A 7534-nucleotide genomic window follows, 5' to 3' on the forward strand; every position below is an offset into this window, starting at 1 on the left:
GACACATACCTAACGACAGTTACACTTTGTATTTATACCACACAAAAGCTGAAAACCGACTTGAGAATTAAAGAATTAAAATTAAAGTTCAGAAAAATATTATAATTTACTATGGAATATAGTAAATATAACTATTTGTTTTTTGAAGTGTGCGCATATTAATATTTAATATCACTAATTGAATATGTTTTTAGTAAAATTTACGATGTTTAAATTTGATATGAATATGAAATAGGTGAACATTAAATTTAATATGAAAATATTCATCTGTATTATGCAACTTTTTTATAAGTGTACTCGTTTCCAAATTGAAAACTATATAAGCTTTTTTAAAGGAATTTTAAGTTACACACCGTTTAAGTATTAAACACATTTCCTTAAGGAATAATCGTAATAATTAGAAATCACTGTTTTATTTAAATTGAACTGCTGCTTCTAAAATGTACCACTTAGTTGGTTTAGACGTTGCAGGAGCTCCTAATATGAAATATACTCGTGTTTAACATATGATTCTTTTCAATAGATCATAACTGACATAATTTGTTATTAATTTCCGAAAGTGAAAATGGAGACCCCACAAGCAATTTCTATTGAATTTAATGACTTCATTACATGTACATAGTATTGTTTGAAACATTGTTTGAGTGTTTTTATATGTTCTTTAGACTTTTGACGTCGGACAGCAAAAATAATTTATTAATGACAAACACGGTATTCGTTTTTTGTGAGTTTTCGCTTGTTTCAAACAGCAACTCGCACCAAAGAAGCTAAAATTAAATTAACTAATTTTCGTTGCCTGCGAGCTCATTCCCTTTAGGTTTTGTTAACAAAGCTGTCCATACTTAAGTCTAAATAAGCCATTGGACACAAGAAAAATGAAATAGAGTGCAGACGACGAACTTAAACAGCTTCTGTCTGAAAACTTCTCAATTTTAAGCATATCTGGCCGGCTAGACTGAAGTAACATGGGTCGTTTTGCCCACGCATAGTGCTTCAATTGATTGACAAACGTTCAACTGGGCCCTAATATTTAAGCCAGACACTTCTTTCTATCCGACAATTGTTATAGTAGTAGTAGCACAAAATTCTTCTTTGGCCGAAAATGTTCAGCTGCTCAACATATACGAAAAGGCCTCAATTTATGTTCGATTTTTGTCAACCACAAATATTGTTTAACCCTCTTTAATTGACTTGTCACATATTTTTCGTTATTCATTTATCTCTTCTCTTTCTGCTCATAGGATGCGATGCCAACGCTCATCACACTCAGTGGGGTAGCACTGATACCAATGTACGGGGTGAGTCCATTTTTAACTACATCCTGTCTACTAACATACTTTTATGTAATGCTGGATCAGATCCAACTTTCGTGGTAAGGAACCGTAGCCAGGTTCTTGACCTTACTTTGGCGTCAGACGCACTTTACAATCGTATCTCCAAATGGAGAGTCCTATTAGAACACTCCTTCTCAGATCACAGATACATCCAATTCGAAGTATCTCTAAAGAATGAAAGACCAATCGCGATTAGAAATCCTAGACGCACAAATTGGTCTTTGTACTCTAATCACTTAAGTAACTTACTTCCATACTACCCTCCCGAGGGCCCAGACACAGTCGAATTCACCTCGTCGCTAATAAAACAATTCACCACAGCGTGCAACACCGCGCTGCAGAAATCATGCCCCACTGGGAAACCAAGAGGCAAACTCAAGCCTCCCTGGTGGACTCCACAGGTCAGTGAGGCAAGAAAAAAGGCTAGGAAACTCTTCAATGCAGCCAGATCCCAAGGGGGAGACCAACACTGGTATGCATACAAACAAAGCCTGTCAGAGTACAAGAAAATACTCAGACAGGCCAAACGATCTTCATGGCAGAACTTCTGCTCAGATATTGAGAACACCTCCGATGCCGCAAGGTTAAGGAAGGTCCTCTCTAAAACTCCCTCAACGCTAGGGTACCTTCAGAAGCCAGATAAGACTTGGACGACCTCGAGTCAAGAGTCTTTAGAGCTGCTTCTAGGCACCCATTTTCCCAGCTCTACAAGCATCAAACCAACCGGCCGTTCAGCAAGCGCTGGTCCATCTCAAACGCCACCCTATCTTCTATCTGAAAATAATATCAGATGGGCAATAAAAAGCTTCAAGCCCTATAAGTCTGCAGGGCCGGATAATATCATTCCGGCGCAGCTTATTCACGCAGGAAATACTGCCATCAGATGGCTGGCAGATATTTTTCACAAGATCTTCCTGACAAGGAATATTCCAGAAGCTTGGCTGAGATCAAGAGTGGTCTTCATACCCAAAGCAGGTAAAGCCTCGCACACTACCCCGAAAGATTTTAGGCCGATAAGTCTTTCATCTTTTCTATTAAAGACTTTCGAGAGATTAATGGGTCTCTATTTGAGAAGTAAGATCCCCCTCTCAGAGCTTTCAAGCTCTCAACACGCATACTGCAAAGGCAGATCTACAGAAACGGCACTCCATGCTGTCACTTCGGGCGTCGAAAAAGCTCTAAAAATCAAACATTATACTCTAATCGCCTTCCTAGACATAGAGGGTGCTTTCAACAATGTGTCTCCAAGCGCCATCACAGGCTCACTCACCGATCTAGGGATGGACAACTCCATTGTGGAACTGATAAGACAGCTCCTTACTAGGCGGTCCATTAAGTCTACACTGGGGATGTCCACGGTATCTAGATATGTGAGTGGCGGAACGCCTCAGGGTGGGGTGCTCTCACCCTTCTTATGGAACGTGGCAGTTAACTCACTCCTACGATCCTTAGAAGGGATAGGGGGATGCCGCGCGATAGCCTACGCAGATGACGTGACCATTTCCTTCTCGGGTAAATTTCCCCAAACCTTGTGCGAACGCATGACTGACGCATTAAGCACACTTTCAACTTGGGCAACGTCAAGTGGCCTAAGTGTAAACCCCAGCAAAACTGAGCTGGTACTATTCACGAGGAAATACAAAATCCCATCTCTTCGTCCCCCATTACTAAATGGGGTACCATTAGCTTTCAACAGCTCAGCCAAATATCTAGGCTTGATACTAGATAGGAAGCTGGACTGGAACTTGAACATTGAAGACAGAGTGCGGAAAGCCACAATCGCACTCTATACCTGCAGAAAATCCATTGGACTGAAATGGGGCATGGCCCCCCATGTGGTCCACTGGCTATATACTGCAATAATCAGACCCATACTTTTATATGGTGTCTCCATATGGTGGCCATCCCTTTCGAAAAACTCATCTCTTCAGAGACTTAACAAAGTTCAGCGACAGGCTGAACTAACGATCTCGGGCGCTTTACGCACTACTCCAAATGATGCACTAGATGCAATTCTGGGAATACTCCCAATACATCTCATGGGAAAAATGAACGCCACGCTGGCGGCTCTTCGCATGAGAGAAACAAACCAGTGGTCAGAGGAATGCTTTGGTCATGCCAAAATTCTGAAGGGAAATGACAACATCCCATCAGTCACTGACCACTGCATCGCAGAAGAGTATCCACATACTCCTTTCCACACCATCATTCCCTCTAGGGAAGATTGGAACTTCGGCCCGCCAGGCCCAACCAATTCCATCAAAATATATACAGACGGTTCTAAGCTGGACAACCGCGTAGGCGGGGGTGTCTTCTGCGAAGAACTCGGAATCAGAAAAGCCTTCAGGCTACCGGATCACTGCAGTGTGTTCCAGGCGGAAGTAATAGCCATTCAAGAAGCTCTTCTCATACTGCCAAGCCCAGCCACACATACCAGAGAAATCTGCATTTACTCGGATAGCCAAGCGGCTATAAAATCCCTTAACGCCATCACGTCGAACTCGACGTCAGTACAGAACTGTCGCAAATCTCTTCACGAGATGGCAACACAGCTCTCTATATACCTCATTTGGGTCCCAGGCCATAGGGATATCGAGGGAAACTGCATAGCCGATGAGCTGGCAAGACACGGTACTACCGCCTCCCTCCTCCCAGACAAGGAGAGCGTCGGTACACCGATGGCCAGCTGTAAACTGTCAGTCCGAAACCACTTTGACTTGGTCGCCAATCAAATGTGGACCACCGACACAGACTCCTGTAAAATCACACGCCAAACATGGCCAATCCTCAACAAGAGACGATCTTCTGAACTCTGCAAACTGAGCAGAAGCCAATGCTCAGTCGTAATCAGAGCCATCACAGGGCACTGGCTGGTGGGCACCCATGCCGCCAGACTAGGGCTCCACCATAACGATTTCTGCAGAAGCTGCAGAGACGTGGAAGAGGAGGAAACGGTAACACACCTCTTCTGCGACTGCCCGGCCTTGTCAAGAACAAGACATCGATTCTTAGGAGACAGTCTCCTACCAAATCTATCGGCACTAGCAAACAAGAAGCCGATAGACATCTTCAAGTTCATCCAGGCAGCTGGATGGACGTAATATTCGCGCAGACATGCAGCCAAACACGGGTATTTTGGGAAGTGGACTTGTCCATGCGGTATCACAACGGGCCAATCTACAAGGCCTAAGTGAGTCGGGGTGCATACCCTGGCTGCCGCTCCGACCTACCTACCTATCTCTTCTCTTTCAAATGTTTTTTTATGCATTTGCTTGGTAAAGAATTTATTAAATTTTAGCCGCGTAACTGGAGAGCTGGCAAGGTACCTTCCGGTTAATTCCCCAAACCTCTACGCTGCTTACTGAAATTATAAAGACCAAGGTCATATCTTCGCCACATTTTGCAAATGTCCGAAAGAAAAGCGTAAACTTTAAGCACACAAAGGCGAGAACAACAACAACAGTTGCCACAGAAGGGCAACTTTTTCCACTTTGTGCTCCTGCTGTTGCTTCTGCCACTGACATTTTCCCAGAGCGAGCAGCACACGCGACCAGTTAGGGATACCATTTGGTCGATGCTGTCGTCCTGGTGACCAAACAAAAATGTTGGCCAAAAAGAGAATTTAAAGCAGCAGAACTGGGCGAAATGTTGAAAAAGTTTTTGGCTCCCTAATGAGTGTACGCCGCACTGTGCCATTGATTAGAAAAAGGGCGTCGATTTTTACTTATATATTTCTTTTTATTTTTTACCAGCACTCATGTCAAAAGCAACGTGCAACGTACATAAAGAAAAGATATTTTGGCCATGTATTTTATGGCATGTTTTCTATATGCACGACAACAAAAAATTCAAATTCAATTGACTAAGAGTTACGGGTATCTGGGTGCCCAAGGCGCTAGTCGTAAGAAATTCGAGGAACGGGCAGTCTGCCGTATCACGTCCCATATGCGCTATTCGCTGCTCATTTTTTGTGAGTCGAAAGGAAATTTATTTATATTCAATTTTAGATTTTTTTTATGGCATATATATTTGCCAGTCAAGCGAATAGGTACGTGCCTACTGAACATCCATATATACATATTCGTATGAATGTGCGCACATTAGAGTTGCATGTTCGATTTATTAAACCAGATATTTAGTTCATCTGCTGCCTGAAAGCTTTTTTTATTAAACAATCAGTTGAACACCTTTGAGTTGAGCACAGAACCGATATCTGACGCTATCAGTTTGACAAAATTTTACCAAATAAACCACCAACTCTGACACACCTGAGTAGTAGAGATCAGATGCTATCCTTGAAGTTGTAGGCATTATAAAACTGGTAGCAAGTATTGATGTTATTCGCCCAATTTACTTTGATGAATGATGTGTGAATGAAGCAGCCAAATATGCAAAATATTGTCAACATTCTACAAAAGACTTGTGAAGAAAACACTTGCCAGCAAGTAAAGCAAGGTCAGGCGTAAGTCAGGATGTGTACGACTACCATTACAATAATTTAAGAATTGGTAATAACCTTTCAGATCTTGAGCTTGCCTCTCTACGAATGTAATCTAATTGCAACCAAAAAATTTTCAAAATTGGGAATCCTGACAGTTTTTGAATTTGTGGATAAGCTATAATTGATTTTAGAAATGCTGTATCCTCTCTACGGATCATGAAGCCATAAAAGAAATATTTGAATCGCAGACAAACAGAAGTGCTTGTGTGAAGTCTTTATTACTTTACTAGAAACTAAAGTTACTATAAGTGCCCAGGGCTCCAGGGCATTTGACAGAATCTTGGAGGAGAACAGTACAGAAAAAGACAGGCAACCATTTAACCGACCAGATATTACTACCACGGAATTAAGATAGGTGGAAAACTCTTATTGAATATTTATACACTTCTTTCAAAATGATCCAATTTTTCTCAACGATATATGTAAAATAAAAACTAAACGCAGACTCCAGCCCTTCATTCTTCACAAAATGTATTGTATTACCAAAAAGCTGACCTTGGTTGCATTTAGAGATAAAGGAAAACAAACAAAACATCATCAACGTCATCATATTGCCGATTATTGATTTTTTTATTGTAAAATACAATTTTGTTCAAATAATCCCCTTCATTATAAGCCATAATTTATTTAAAAGAAATGTAAACTTGTTTTCTGTTACCACAACATTCTTCTCGATTGTTAAGTCAAAAAGATGATCGAAGTAGTCGAAGAAAATTCGAAATGTAAGGCTAATTTTTTAATATCTCTCAAATACCTAATTATCCGAAAAAGTTCTTTCGAAATGAGCACAGATGATGTTTGTATTCTTCAATGTTGCGGCTGCTGTACTATGCGAAAATGGAGTCTTGCTGCGGCCATTGTCTTACTTATATACTCAGGACTGTACATCTTGTACATACCAATTTATCGTAAGGTATATTTGGTAGTCCATATCTCTCTCAACTAACTAACTAATCCATTTAAGTTAGCCTAGATGTGAAGATAGGCTTGATTGGATACGTTTTTGGTTGCTCGGCACCGATTATATTATTAGCCGCATTGTGTCTACTCTACGGAGCTATAAAGGTATTGGTGTCTTAAAGTAATCATTTCGTCTTTCATTTTCAACTTTCTTCTTGCATTTCTTTAATCTGCAGGAAAAACGTAGATTTGTGTTGATCTTTCTCTTCATTTACGCTCCTTGTGTCCTTTGTTTGTTAGTGTTCTCTGTGTGGTATTTCTATATGTACAGCTCTGGCGCAGTAAGTTCTATTAGCGGCATGCCGGAGAGCCTGTTCTGTTCCAGTAAGTTTTGCTAAAATTGACTGCTCGACATAATATTGACTTGGTCTTCTTTAAGTACTTATGTTGGTTGCCATATGGATTGCGTATTCTTATAGCAGATTTTTACGTATTAATGAACGCAACTTAACGCTTTCATTATGATTTGTTTATTCTATTTTGCTTTAAATGAATGTCTATGATCCGAGCAGAAAACTTTCCACTGGTATGTAGACTATCAATATTACATTTTAATGCAGAAATTGCTACGCTTAGCAATATACTTAGTATTCTTAAATCGTTTTTATTTTAATTATATTAACTGGTATTCCTCTACTCCTCTATTAGTTGGCAATAACTTGACAATGTTGCAACAACTTTAATGTTGATGACAAAAATATTCGAAACAATCTTGAGCAACAATTCTTATAATAACTTG

This window comes from Scaptodrosophila lebanonensis, unplaced genomic scaffold, assembly GCF_003285725.1.
Source record: "Scaptodrosophila lebanonensis strain 11010-0011.00,11010-0021.00 unplaced genomic scaffold, SlebRS2 tig00000043-arrow-pilon, whole genome shotgun sequence".
In the NCBI taxonomy this organism is placed as follows: Eukaryota; Metazoa; Arthropoda; class Insecta; order Diptera; family Drosophilidae; genus Scaptodrosophila; species Scaptodrosophila lebanonensis.